At 40.5% G+C, this 14,033-nt stretch overlaps 1 protein-coding gene across 6 annotated transcripts in view; it reads right to left on the bottom strand.

Moving 5' to 3' along the window:
* The window catches only part of LOC122483715 (intraflagellar transport associated protein), a 66,997-nt gene that overhangs the window by 24,065 nt on the left and 28,899 nt on the right, over positions 1–14,033 (bottom strand). The gene's annotated exons all lie outside the window — the stretch shown is intronic.

The following is a 14,033-nucleotide window of genomic DNA, read 5'->3' as shown; positions in this document are numbered from 1 at the left end:
ATGTGGAAGCAATGTATGGATGATTTTGGAAAATGTGCAAGAGAAAAAAATTAAAATTAGAAAATCACTCCTAATCTTACAAAACAGAAAAGCTGTAACAAAATTTTTCCCAATGGCTATTTTTCTCATATTTTATCTGTGCGTCCACGTATGTAATTCTAAAGAGCAATGTTTGACCATTCTTGACTATTTATAATTACAGTATCTTTGTGCTAAATCTGTTCCCATTTGTGATTATCTTCTTAGGATAAGGAAAGGGTCTAAGAGTAATCCTAAATTAAGAGACTGAAAAGATTATGATAACATGATGCCATTAACAGAAATGTGGGGGATAAATTTGGATGAGAGGCAATGAGTCAAGCTTTGATCATGCTCATTTGAGGTGCCAGTAGAAATAGTGAGGGAAACATCCCAGAGGCAGCATAGGCATAGGCTGTATCATAGCTAGAGGTAAATATCTGGTCAAAATTACACTGGGATAGGGGTTTAAACCATAAAATTATTTTCAATATTAGAACTAATAATGAGGGTTAACATGGACTGAGTGTCAAGTCCTCTTGTACGAGGGCCTCATACATCTCATGTAAGGCACACAGAAACCCTAGAGGTAGGGACTATCTGTTATCCCCGTTTTACAGACAAGGAAACCAAGACCTACTAGAGAGATCAAGTAACCCGTTCAAAGTCACACAGCTGGCAAATCACAGAGTGGGGATTTGAACCCAGCCCTTTTGACTCAGAATCCACACTCCCAATCACAGTGCGATGCCACTTAGAGTGATATAGCAAACGAAGGGAAAGGGTGTTTAGAGTACAGAGGAATGAAACAGAAAAAAAAAAAAAAAATCCCAGAAAGGAGACAAAGAAAAGTTTACAACAGCACAAGAAGAACCAATGGTAGTCGTAGAGCCAGGAGAACTTTGATCTGTGTGCTTCCTAGCCGTGTATCTAACCAAAGCGGTAGGAGACAGCCTAACCCAGCAGAGTGGCCATGTTTGTTTCTCTGGAGCTGTGACTTGCATGGCATCAAAAGCAGTGAGATTCTTGTTGTTTACAGCCTAGTGCAAGTTCAGTCAGAGTCCTTTGTTGGCTTCCGTCTACCCCATCACTGGCAGAATTAAGACTTGCAGGGGTATCTACAGGACATTAACGCTGGAATACTGTTGGGGCACAGAGGTAAGGTAACCTAGTCTGTAATACGTTATTAACACTCAATAAACAAGAGAGGGAAAATGCAAATACTGAATGCATCATTTTTTCCTTAAAAAGTCTGTGTTAATAAATAACACAAACTGAGGTCAGTTCTCTCTCCTTACTCCTACACCAGCATCCATGACTCCTAAGTAGCTTCCACTGGGAAGGCAGAAATTCTGATGGGAAGCACTAACCTTGGCAGCTGGCATGGAGGGGTGGGGGTCAGGGGGTGGAGTGCTGAGTAAGGTAATGGGAATGTTGCCAATAATACTGCTGGAGTAAGCAACCAGCACTAGAAAAGATCAGACAGGTGAGGAAGTGATGGTCTTAGGACTTACCTCCCCGATTTCTTCCCCTTTTACAACCAGAGCTGTCCTAAATCAGTCCTGGGGGAAAGATAAGCAAAGGTAGCAGGGTAGAGCAAGACCTGAACAGAAATGCCTGGAGACAGGAGGATTCACCTGAGGAACGGAAGGGCTCCTCAAACTTCATCAAAGTTAGAGACAAGAAGACTTCCTGTGGCTACCGGTCATTCCTAAGTGCACTGTTTTTGTTTTTATTTTTTTAATGTTTACTTATTTTTGAGAGAGAGAGAGAGAGACAGAAAGACAGAGTGCAAGCGGGGAAGGGGCAGAGAGAGAGGGAGACACAGACTCTGAAGCAGGATCCAGGCTCTGAGCTGTCAGCACAGAGCCCGACATGGGGCTCAAACCCACGAACTATGAGATCATGAGCTGAGCCGAAGTCGGACGCCTAACCAGCTAAGCTACCCAGGCACCCCCTTCAGTGCCCTGTCCTAATGGGAGGTGGAATAGTTTCTCTTCTCCCTGCTTTTCCTTTAAATCCAGCACAACCTAAAGCTAGTATTTACTAAGAACATACTACGTCCCAGCACACTGTTGTAATAGTCTATTGACTTAAATACCTGAGAAGCAGTGATGTCTGAGAAGAACAGATGCTCTGTAAGGACAAGTTCTGATTGTTCCCATAATCACTCAATGCACTCCTCTGCCATTTCCAATGAAACACTCAGGTTATTTGACAGATAACCAAATGAGACTCCTTCAAAATAATGAGCAATACATAACAAAGTCCCATCGTCTGATGCTGATGTTGAGCTATTGCAGGGATCTCAGATCTAACAAAACATCTTCTTCGTTCTTTTAAAACTTCCTTTTGTAAACATAAAGCTTTCACTAAAAACAATACCAGAAGAGGAATGCCTGGTGGCTCAGTCATTTAAACATCATCTCTTAATCTCATGGTTTGTCGGTTCGAGCCCTGCGTTGGGCTCTGTGCTGACAGCACCAAGCCTGCTTGGGATTCTCTATCTTCCTCTCTCTCTGCGCCCCCCTCCTTTTAAAATAAATAAATAAACTTAAGAATAGAAAATAAAATAAAAGAAAAGAAAAGAAAAGAAAAAAGAAAAGAAAAATGAAAAAGAAAAAGAAAAAGAAAGGAAAAGGAGAAAGAAAGAAAAAATACCAGAAGATTCAGAAAAGAACTTGTTCTCTCTCTGATGGAACCTACAGTTTTAAGCCTCCTTCCTGAACCTTGAAAGTAGTTTCATAAGAATGTATATTCTATCACTCCAAAGACCCAGAATGCTTCTTATGAAAGCTTTTATCATTTTTTGAAAAAAACAGCAAATAATATATCTCTTGGCAGAATAAGATAGGAAAAAAAGTTCTTTTTCGATATGATAATGTCAAAATGGCAGATGTTGGCACAGCCCAGAATCCAAAGTGGCCTAAAGCCTGATCAGAGAGCCAGCTGCTGCTTCCTAGAGTTATCCTGGTGGCAATCCAAACGTGCCACCCAAGCGCCCGTCTCATCTGCTTCTGTGCTCCATCGGGGTCCTTTTACCCCTTTCATCTCATCCGTAATGCTTCTTGCTTTGAAATAAGTATCAGACATAATACACTTTAGAAATCTAGCAGCAATATTTCAGAATCCAAGTAGGTTATTGAGACCTGAAAGACAGTTTCTTGTGGTGTTTCTGAGTCAAAACTTCAATGCGGATGAAACAAAGGGTGTTTTCGTTTGTTTGTCTGTTTGTTTGTTTTTTCCTAAAGGTTTTTTAAGGTTTCATTATTCTGAAGCAATGGAATTTCAATTTTCTTTTGGTACCAAACAGATAAGCTTCTAACAGATGTCCCTTACAAGACCACCAACTATACCTACCATGTCTAATTTCAGGCCAAGGAAAAAGATTTCACTCTTTGAAAAGGTGGAAACCACAGATGCCTTGATAAGTTAAACATTAACCACCTATTGGTTGTGTATCTTCCAGATGAAAGTGATCGCTTTCAGAGAACTCAATTGTGTAAAAAAGCTTTTTAAAAATTCAAATTCTGCCCATACAAAAGCCAGACTAGACTAGACCCCATGTGCTGAGAACAGCATCACCACGCTCGTGGGAGAGTTTTCACAGATCAACACAACCGACATCAGAATTCATGATCCATTGATTCCTGACGGCAACCTCGAGAGTCTGTCCTTCTGCCCCACGATCAACGGCAATATAAATCAAGAGCATGTGCTCAGTCACGAAGAGATATTGGCTATGTTGCTGGAAGGAAAGAAAAATACATGGGGGGAAATTCTGTGCAACACTGGGCAGTTGCAAAAAGCCTTCTGCAAAAAGAATAGGGGATAAGCAATCATGCTTATAACAAGGTTGGGTACTTTGAAAGTCAGGGGGTGATTTTCACTTTATATTCCTAGCCTAGAGCAATGTTTCTCTGGACAATAATATTTGCTCTTGATTTGTCCAGCCAAACTACTTCACTCCACTGCTTCTTGATCACATGCTCCTTCGTATCCGGCCTCCCCTGGAGCGATAGTCGTTAGGATTAAATAAGCAATTTAAAAACCAATCAATCATAAATCAGAATAAATCCAAAGAAGCTAAATTCAGCAGACAAAGGTTTTGTCTAAATTCCCTTTGCAGTGCTCTGAATTCCAACTGCTTTATGTTCTTCATTTGAAAGGGCACAGGGAGGAGAGGATTACCTCAGCCAGGCCAGTCAGGAATAATTGTGCTTTCCCTGAGGCTGGATGATAATTGACTCATTATTCACAGTCAGCTCTCAAGCTGCCAAGACACAAATGTACAACCCTGGCCTGGAAAAACATGTGTCAAAAGACCAAGATGCGGGACACAACAGGAATAAGTTGAAATTTTTGAAATGTCCAGCATTAGGTACTTACAGAGAGAAAACTGTGAAGGGAGTGTAAAGTAGCCGAAAGGTGATTTACAGGAAGAAAATCCGAGTGGCCGCTGAGCCGTGCAATCCATTCGATCTGAAAGTTATATTGTGGGCATCGGCTATATGCAAGGTGACACAAATGGGCAAGACCCCGTCCCCACGCTTACAGAGTCTCCAGAGAAGTTAAGCTGGATATGTCAACGACCAAAACAGAACACAACTACGGCGGATGATGTAAGGGAGTACAAAGTAAGAGAATGGCGAAATCACAACAGGTTTGGAAGAATCACAAAAGGCTTCACATAGGCGTGGAGCATCTGAGCTGGGCTTTGGAAGACTACAGCTACAATTTCAACAGCGGAGCACTGCTGAGGTTATCCCACAAAAAGGGAAAACTGCATGAGCAGAGCTCCCAAGGTGGGAAAACAGGGGGCCTGCGGAAGAATCACAGAGTGTTCCAGGAAGGTGGGAGCACACCTTCAGTGACAGGTGGAAGGGGTGATACTCAGAGGGCCAAACAAAAACTCTGTAGTTTAACCTAGGCCCTTGGGAGTCACAATCAGAGCTGTGCTCTAAGGAGAGGATGGAGAGAATGGAGCAGAGGAGATCAGACACTGGAGCGAAAAGTAGAAAGTACAGGAAGTAATCCAGGTAAGAGCTAAAGGGACCCTCAGCAAAGGATTTAAGAAAGGAAAAAAAGAGCTCACAAAGGGAGTTCTTTTGTTTTATTTATTTATTTTTTATTTTTTGTCTTCAAAACAGAAATGAAGACACTATCTCCAGGTGGTTATATTTCCTCCCTCTAGATATCTCCAAATATTCACCTTATCTCTCCACTGCAACCTGTACTATTCTTTTAATTTAATTTGGTACACCCTAAGTAACTTCTTTTTTCTTAACAAGCTCTGTGATGATGGAAGTAGATAATACGGCATGCTTGCAACCTGTGAAATGGATTACACTTTGGTGCAAAGAGGCTACACAAATCATCCCATAAGATAAGCTCACCTTCCCAACTGATTTAGCCAAGGCCACAGAAGGGAGGTGGCCTGCCTTAGTAGCAGATACCTCATGCGTGAGCACAGCCTCCCTTAGCTCCCAGAGTCCATAACAGGGTGACAGTTGCTGCTCACATTGTCTACACAAGGCAGGATCTTGCTGCATCCAAAAGTTCCTTTCTTTTTGTATCAGAAGTTTACCTACTTAGAACTTTCAAGTCTGTGCACAAACAACTCATTTTCTTAATCGGAAATATTTACAGACAAATGGGATGCTCCTCTTCTCGAGCCAAATCCAGAGTCACAAGGTCATATAGTCATCCAGTGAAGAACTCACAGTAAGGACCTAAGTACCCATGAATAGTAGCTCCACCTCTCCATAGCTTTATTGAGGTATAATTTACAAAATTCCTTATTTTAAATGTATAATTCAATGATTTTTAGTAAACACAGGGTTGTGCAACCATCACCACAATTAAATTTTACATCTTTTCCATCACCCCAAAAAGGTCTCTGGTGCTCATCTGGAGTCCCTCTCTGTTCCTACTTCCAACGGCAGGCAACCACTAATCTACTTTTTTATAGCTATGGATTTGCCTTTTCTAGACAACATAAATGTAATCAAACAATATGTGGTCTTTGTGCCTGACTTCTTTACTCAGCATAACATCTTTGAGGTTCAGCATGTATTAGCACTTTGCTACTTTTTATCTATTTGAGGTTCAGCATGTATTAGCACTTTGCTACTTTTTATCTATTGTATGGATAGATCACATTTTGTTTTTTCCATTCACCAGTGAATGGACATTTGGGTAGTTTCCACATTTTGCTCCCCCTTGATTCTGATGTTGTTTGATCCCAGGAATGCCATTGCTAACCCAGTTCCATGCAGTGCCACAACGTGATGAAACCAAAACAGAAGACAACTATAGTTTCAACTTCCCTCCACACCCAGACAATGGAAGGAATGTAGTAGTCATTGGAGCTAAAACTCTCTGATCATCTTATCTCCTCACATGGTCTAGACTTAGCATGAGGCCACTCTAGTATATGTTCCCATTTTCTTCAAATGTATCTGAAATCATCTCAAATTACCTTTCTTAACTCTTCATGGCCTATCTCTTCCCACTAAAATGTAAGCCTAAAGAAAGCAGGAACCTCTCTGTCAGGAAAGTACTTACAGTTCTTAAAAGGGAAAACATTCATTCTCCAGTCCAAAGGACATGTAACATTTAAGACTGAATGTAGATTGATACTCAACCCTTCAACCAGTGAGTTCACTGAGTGCTAAGCTGAAAGACTGGAGGAGGAGATAAGAAAGTTATTAAGACTTGGCCTCTGCCTGTGAGACACATATAATTATTCTCTTAAAACTTCTACTCACTCGGGGAGCCTGGGTGGCTCAGTCCGTTAAGCATCAGACTTCGATTCAGGTCATGATCTCATGGTTTGTGAGTTGTGAGTTCAAGCTCCGTGTCGGGCTCTGTGCTGACAGCTCGGAGCCTAGAGCCTGCTTCATTCAGATTCTGTGTCCTTCTCTCTCTCTCTCTCTCTCTCTCTCTCTCTCTCTCTCTCACACACACACACACACACACATACAAGAAAATAGAAAACATATCCTTTCTATAGCTGCTCCCTCCCCTGCTCACACTCTGTCTCTGTCTCTCAATAATAAATAAACATTAAAAAAAACAAAAAAAACTTCTACTCACTCAAAGACATAACATTTTGCATATCTTTCAGCCAGCATTTCCATGTCTAAGAATTTATCCACAAGAAAATATCTAATCTATTCCCTTGAAAATTTTTACTTAATCAAGGCCTTAAATTTTTGCATGTCTTTGAACCAGCATTTCCATGTGTAAAAATTTACCCAAAGGCCATGAATAAGAAGGGTGCAAAGCTGGGGCGCCTGGGTGGCTCAGTCGGTTGAGCGTGCGACTTCAGCTCAGGTCACTATCTCCGGGTCCGTGGGTTCAAGCCCCGCGTCGGGCTCTGGGCTGATGGCTCGGAGCCTGGAGCCTGCTTCCGATTCTGTGTCTCCCTCTCTCTCTGCCCCTCCCCCGTTCATGCTCTGTCTCTCTCTGTCTCAACAATAAACAAACGTAAAAAAATTTAAAAAATAAAATAAAATAAAATAAAAAAGAAGGGTGCAAAGCTGGAGCTACCAAAAAGATAAATAAGGAGCGAGGCATTATTAGGACCAGCAAGGCTGTCCGTGCCCCACCACCTCCATACCCTGTGGTCTCAGCTCCCTTGCTCAACTTTGCTCATGCCGTTCTGGCCACAGTGACCTCTTCATTGCTCTTCAACCAGGCAGGGGCGCTGTTGTCCCCAGGCCTCCACACTGGTTGTTCCCTTGGGCTCAAATGCCTTTTCTTCAAGAATGCATAGGCTTTACTCCATCGCTTCCTACCAAACTTCATTCACATTTTACTTTCCCAAGGAGGCCTAACCAGATCACTCTACATAAAAATGCAACCCTCTACCCCCCACCGGCACTCATGATCCCACCTCTTGCTCTGTATATTTTTTTCTTTACCAGAGCAGTTACTATCTTCTAACACAAATATTTTTCTTACTCATTATGTTTACCATTCATTGCTCTCTCTCCCTTCTAGGATGCAAATTCCCTGAAAGTAATGACCTTTGTCTCTTTTGGTCAGTTATGTGAGCAGTACTTGGCACACAGATGTTCAACAAACATTTACTGAATGAATGAGGATGTGCAATGTAGCATCGTTTTTAATAGCCAAAAATTGGAAATAACTACGTGTCCAACAAAAAAGAGAATGGTTAAGTAAATTAGGGCACACAATTGAATACTATGCAGTCTTTAAAAATTCTGTTAAATAATGTTTATTAATTGGGAAGTTTATTATGTGAAAAAGCAAGTTACAAAAAGTATGTATAGTATGGTATCACTTTTATAAAATAATCATAATAAATTTGAATATATAAATGAATGAAAAAATATAACACACACACACACACACACACACATATATATATATATATATATATAGAGAGAGAGAGAGAGAGAGAGAGAGTAAGTTGAGCCCTTACTATAATTTAGGTATTCATAGGGGAGCCTGGGTGGCTCAGTCAGTTAAGTGTCTGACTTTAGCTCAGGTCATGATCTCACAGTTTGTGAGTTCGAGCCCCATAATTTTATTTCTTTGTTATGTAACAGTTTAGACAAGTGGGCAGGCCCTGTTCCATGAGATGGTCCAGGGAGCTGGGCTGGCAGGGTGCCCTGCCATCCTCAGCACATGGCTTCCACCTCTGTGTCTAAGGACTGCTCCACGATTGCCTATTTCCAGACAGGGGGAAAGGATTAGAAGAGACTTGGGCACGTGTCTTAAGGGTATCACCCAGAAGTTACACGTATCAGTTCCCCTCACTTCTTTTTTTTTAAATTTTTTTTTCAACGTTTTTTTATTTATTTTTGGGACAGAGAGAGACAGAGCATGAACGGGGGAGGGGCAGAGAGAGAGGGAGACACAGAATCTGAAACAGGCTCCAGGCTCTGAGCCATCAGCCCAGAGCCCGACGCGGGGCTCGAACTCACGGACCGCGAGATCGTGACCTGGCTGAAGTCGGAGGCTTAACCGACTGCGCCACCCAGGCCCCCCATCCCCTCACTTCTTAATGGCACAAACTTAGTCAAACAGCTATACCCAGCTGCAGGGAGAATGAGACGTCATTTTTATTCTGAGTGACTGTGGAGCAGCTAAAAATGTTATTGCTATAGAAAGGATATGTTTTCTATTTTCTTGTATGTGTGTGTGTGTGTGTGTGTGTGTGTGAGAGAGAGAGAGAGAGAGAGAGAGAGAGAGAGTGTATGTGTGTGTTCATACCTCCGTATTTTCTAGCTTTCCTACCATGAACAAAAAAATAAACCTATTTATAGGCGAAAAGCATTTTACCTAACCAAGTCTCTTCTTCTAGGGAGGATACCTATATAGATTTCCTTCCTTCTTAAAAAGTCCTTCCTGAAGGAGCATCTGACTGACTCAATCGGTTGGGCATCTGACTTCAGCTCAGGTCATGATCTCATGGTTCATGAGTTTGAGCACCATGCTGGGCTCTGTGCTGACAGCTCAGAGCCTGGAGCCTGCTTCGGATTCTGTGTCTCCCTCTCTCTCTGCCCCTTCCCTGCTCACACTCTGTCTCTCTCTCAAAAGTAAATAAACATTAAAAAACATTTTTAAGCCCTTCCTGGAAATACTGAAGAAAAAAATACATATACATACATAATATTTCACAATTACATTTTTTATATTATAGGTCCCAGATTCTTTTAATATTCAATTTTGATGTCCCTCTTTTAAATCATAGTTACCTAATCATAAAATTTTGCACTTGAGTGAGTCTTTAAAAGTAACTTCATGTGTAAAATACACAGCAAAAAATGTACCAAAAGCACCAAAATTATTGGAGGAGCATCTCCTTAAAGTACACACAAGATGCCTCTATATCCCTGTGGTCTCCCAAGACTCTTGCCTGCACACTTCGAATGGAAAAATGCTCATAGGGAACACAGTTCTTCTGGCAACACAAGTATCCAGGAGATTTCCCTGTGCTAGAGTAACCCTGTGTGCACATGCTCTATAATCCCTCAGACCTGGGACAGAACGTATGCCAAACCAAAGCCCACCCTAAAATTCTGTGAGTGAGTATGTTCTAACAATTAGCAAGATCACAGTAAAATTGCTCCTGTAACCCATCACACTTTTTACTGTCCAAGTTCCTTTTAAAGAATATAAATAGGGTAACATTAAGCACAAAAAAAAAATGGTTAAAGTGAAATAACTGTACAGATTCATGAAAGCTGTGGACCTTATCCCCAAGAAAACACAATATACAAAAGCAGAGAATTTTGTGGAATGAATACATCTTCCTATATCTCTCTCTGATCTCATATAGGGCATATTTCTGAAAGCTGATCCAAAAGTCTGTGCACTAGCACTGCTGAACCAAAATCTGGGGAGTGATTCCCCAAGAATCTGCATTTTAATAAGCATCTCCCAGGTGATACTTAAGACTCCCAAGTAAAGATTCCTTGGGAGTAGGATGTAAAAATTGAGAATTAAAAACAGAGGGTGGTACAGGCTTCTAGTTATAGAACGAATAAGTCACATGGATGGAAGGTACAGCACAAGGAACATAGTCAAAGGAATTTTAATCGTGTTGTATGGTGAGAAATGGTAGCTACACTTGTGGTGAGCACACGATAATGCACACTTGTTGAATCACTATGTTGTCTACCTGAAGCTCATGTAACATTGTGTGTCAATTATACTTCAATTAAAGGGGCACCTGGATGGCTCAGTCAGTTGAGCATCCGACTTCAGCTCAGGTCATGATCTCGTGGCCCCTGAGTCCAAACCCAGTGTCGGGCTTTGTGCCAACTGCTCAGAGCCTGGAGCCTGCTTTGGATTCTGTGTCTCCCTCTCTCTCTGCCCCTCCCCTGTTCACACTCAGTCTCTGTCTCTCAAAATAAAAATTAAAAAAAAAAATCACATAAAGATGTAGTATCTGATATCTTTGTCAAAGGAGATAAATACCTTTGCCTGAAGGTTATGTGTAAACATACTATTTATTCTATCCACCAGAGGCCAGTGTAGGATTATTCCCTGAATTGTATAGTCTTACACTACACAACAGACACTGTACATAGACTCTACACAACATATACTATACAGAATTGGTTGTGACTCCATCAAGGAATGGGTTGTGGACCACTAACACTGTAAACAATATTTTCTTTTTTCTGTATTGTAGATTCAAGATTTCTTTAATATTTAACCTTGATGTTTCTCTTTGAAATCCTAAATAGGCCCCATAAATAAAATTACACTGGTATACATCTTTAAAACCTACCAAGTACCTTCATGTATATTTCAGCTGATTCACATCACAACCATATGAGACACACTGAGAAGGCAGAATTATCCCTGATTTACCAATTCAGAGAGATTAAGTGGTAGGCCTGTAGTGTCAAAGAAGTAATAAATGCCTAGACCAGGTCTTCTGAATCCTAAACTGGAATAGAATCCTTTCTATCCACTGGCCCTGCCTGCAACAAAATGAGAAATACAAGGGCAGTATACCCAACTCTTCATAAAACAAAATCCCATCGACCGAAAAAACTTTCCTTCACCCTGAGATCATGCCCTTCTGCCTACCTGCACAACGATGTATCAACTTAAGAACAACCTCTTTTATTCACACAGGTTGGAGAAAGTTAGAGAAAGTAATTTTTTTTCCGTCTCCTTTACAAATAAATGCTTTTTAGGAGTTTTCAAACTTTATGAGGTGGAATAACATCTTCTGCACAAATCTGTAATAATCCAAGACCCATTCATTGGCATACAGCATTAGGGCAATGCAAGAATACACTTAAATTATACATGTCTCTCACCTTCCCTCATTTTTCAGGGTAATTCAGGGCATCTTTCATAAAAAATAAAATTAAATTTAAAAAGCTTGAAAGAAAAAAAAGGAGAAAAATTCTGAAGAATCCACTGTTCTAATCATTCTAATTGCTCTTTTTAAAACTCAAATAGAGGGGCGCCTGGGTGGCGCAGTCGGTTAGGCGTCCGACTTCAGCCAGGTCACGATCTCGCGGTCCGTGAGTTCGAGCCCCGCGTCGGGCTCTGGGCTGATGGCTCAGAGCCTGGAGCCTGTTTCCGATTCTGTGTCTCCCTCTCTCTCTGCCCCTCCCCCGTTCATGCTCTGTCTCTCTCTGTCCCAAAAAATAAATAAACGTTGAAAAAAAAAATTTTTAAAAAAAAACTCAAATAGAGTGTTTATTCAATCTAAAACTGAGTCCCCCAGACCAAGCGCAATATTCTGGGTAGTGTTTTATCAGCACTATGTAAAGAATAGTTAGTATTACCTTACCAATCAGCCCCTAACCATGCAGCCTGTGACTGCTAATGTGCCTTCACACATCTAGAGCGTTTGGAGCACAGGGCACACAGAAATAAGGAAGAACGATATATCAGAGTAGGGACTGTGTCTCATTCATCTTCTATTCCCAGATTTTAGCTCAATGCCTAAACATAGCAGGAATACAGTCAATACTGAAATGATCTCAACATTTGCAAGAACTGCACTGACACTTTAATTGGGGACTAAGCCTTACACCTGAAATTAGATGACGGGCTGCAAGTCACACAAAGTATAATTTATAGAGAAGAGGCAGGAAATAGGGTACTTGATTCACAATCCCTTTTTTCTGATCAGCAACCCGTACGCTGTAATAGCTAATGCAAAGGTAGGTTAAGTCCAGAAAACTCACAAAAATGGTACAATGATTCTTCTCTGTGCTAAAAAAACAATGGGCTCCAAGAACACTGAGCTAAGTGGTGTCACGTAAATCCATCTCATCTGGAGGCAATCCAAGTAGAGGAGAAAAAAGACACTAACAATCTCAAACTAGACAGACTGTGGTTTGATTTTCATACAAAGAAGATATGAGTTTGGTTACCATAAAGTTTCCTGTTTGTATCCCGTTGGGTTTAGCTGACCATTTCAAAGAAAATATTATTGTTCTACAGCTGAAAGATTCCAGATTTGAAAACCACTCACATTTGAATACGGGCCCGTTCAACTGAATCAAAGGACACAGTCTTAAAACCAACTCGGTTTCAAGTTAAGTAATTTACTCTTTCTCTTCAAGTATAATAATACATTTAACAACTATAAGTAAAAATAACGTCTCAAGTTAAAGACAAACGCATACAAAACTGCGCACTCACTTAATACTGTTTTAATCAGCCACTTAAAGGCTGACTGTGACCATCTTAAAAGTTTATTTGGCCACTAGCAATTTTCTGCTTTAGTTTGTAAAAGTTCAAGATTCCGTTTGCCCAAGAAAATTCACCTCTCTCATTTATATGCACACACAAAATATATATAATATATATATACTAAAAACATATAAGGAGAATCAAAGAAAATGATCCTTTATTTACACACAAACCCAATTTAAAAGCTCATAATATCTTACTTCACTGAGAAAACACACTAGAAATTTATTGCAACAAAATACTATGTGTTAACAACATTGCCAAAAAATAAGTTTAATGATTATAATTCAAAACATTGTAAATACTCCAATACATTTTCTTTCCTTACCCAATTGCACCTGAGTTATAGCAGACACAGAAAACAAATGATTATCTATGGACCAAATATTCATGGGTAGAAAATGAATTGTAACAACCACAGCTGAAGATTTACGCTAATGTATCTAAAACAAAATGGCTTAATCAGTTCAAAATGCATCATAATTTGAGGGAGGGGAGATTTCCTTCCACCACTGAACCAGCCATTTTGTGTTATCTAATTTGTCAATTTGCTCCCTAAATGTAGTGATTTAGTGATGACAAAAGAAATGGAGAAACAAATGAAAATTGCTTAATTACAGTTTGCAGATGTTCCCTCAAAGAGAAAGAATAGGTTAATGCTGCTGGTGCTGTTTCTTCCATGGGGCTCTGCTACAAATGAGTTCCCTTTATTCAACATTTTCTTCCTCCTTGAGGGTTCTATGTGATGCTTGGTACTATGTTTTTCTGTTTTGTTTTGTTCATGCCCAGCATGGACCCCAATGCGGGGC

This window comes from Prionailurus bengalensis, chromosome D1 (genome assembly GCF_016509475.1).
Source record: "Prionailurus bengalensis isolate Pbe53 chromosome D1, Fcat_Pben_1.1_paternal_pri, whole genome shotgun sequence".
Lineage (NCBI taxonomy): Eukaryota > Metazoa > Chordata > Mammalia > Carnivora > Felidae > Prionailurus > Prionailurus bengalensis.
The sequence above is the reverse complement of the archived record's forward strand: the minus strand, read 5'-3'. Positions and strand labels throughout refer to the sequence as shown.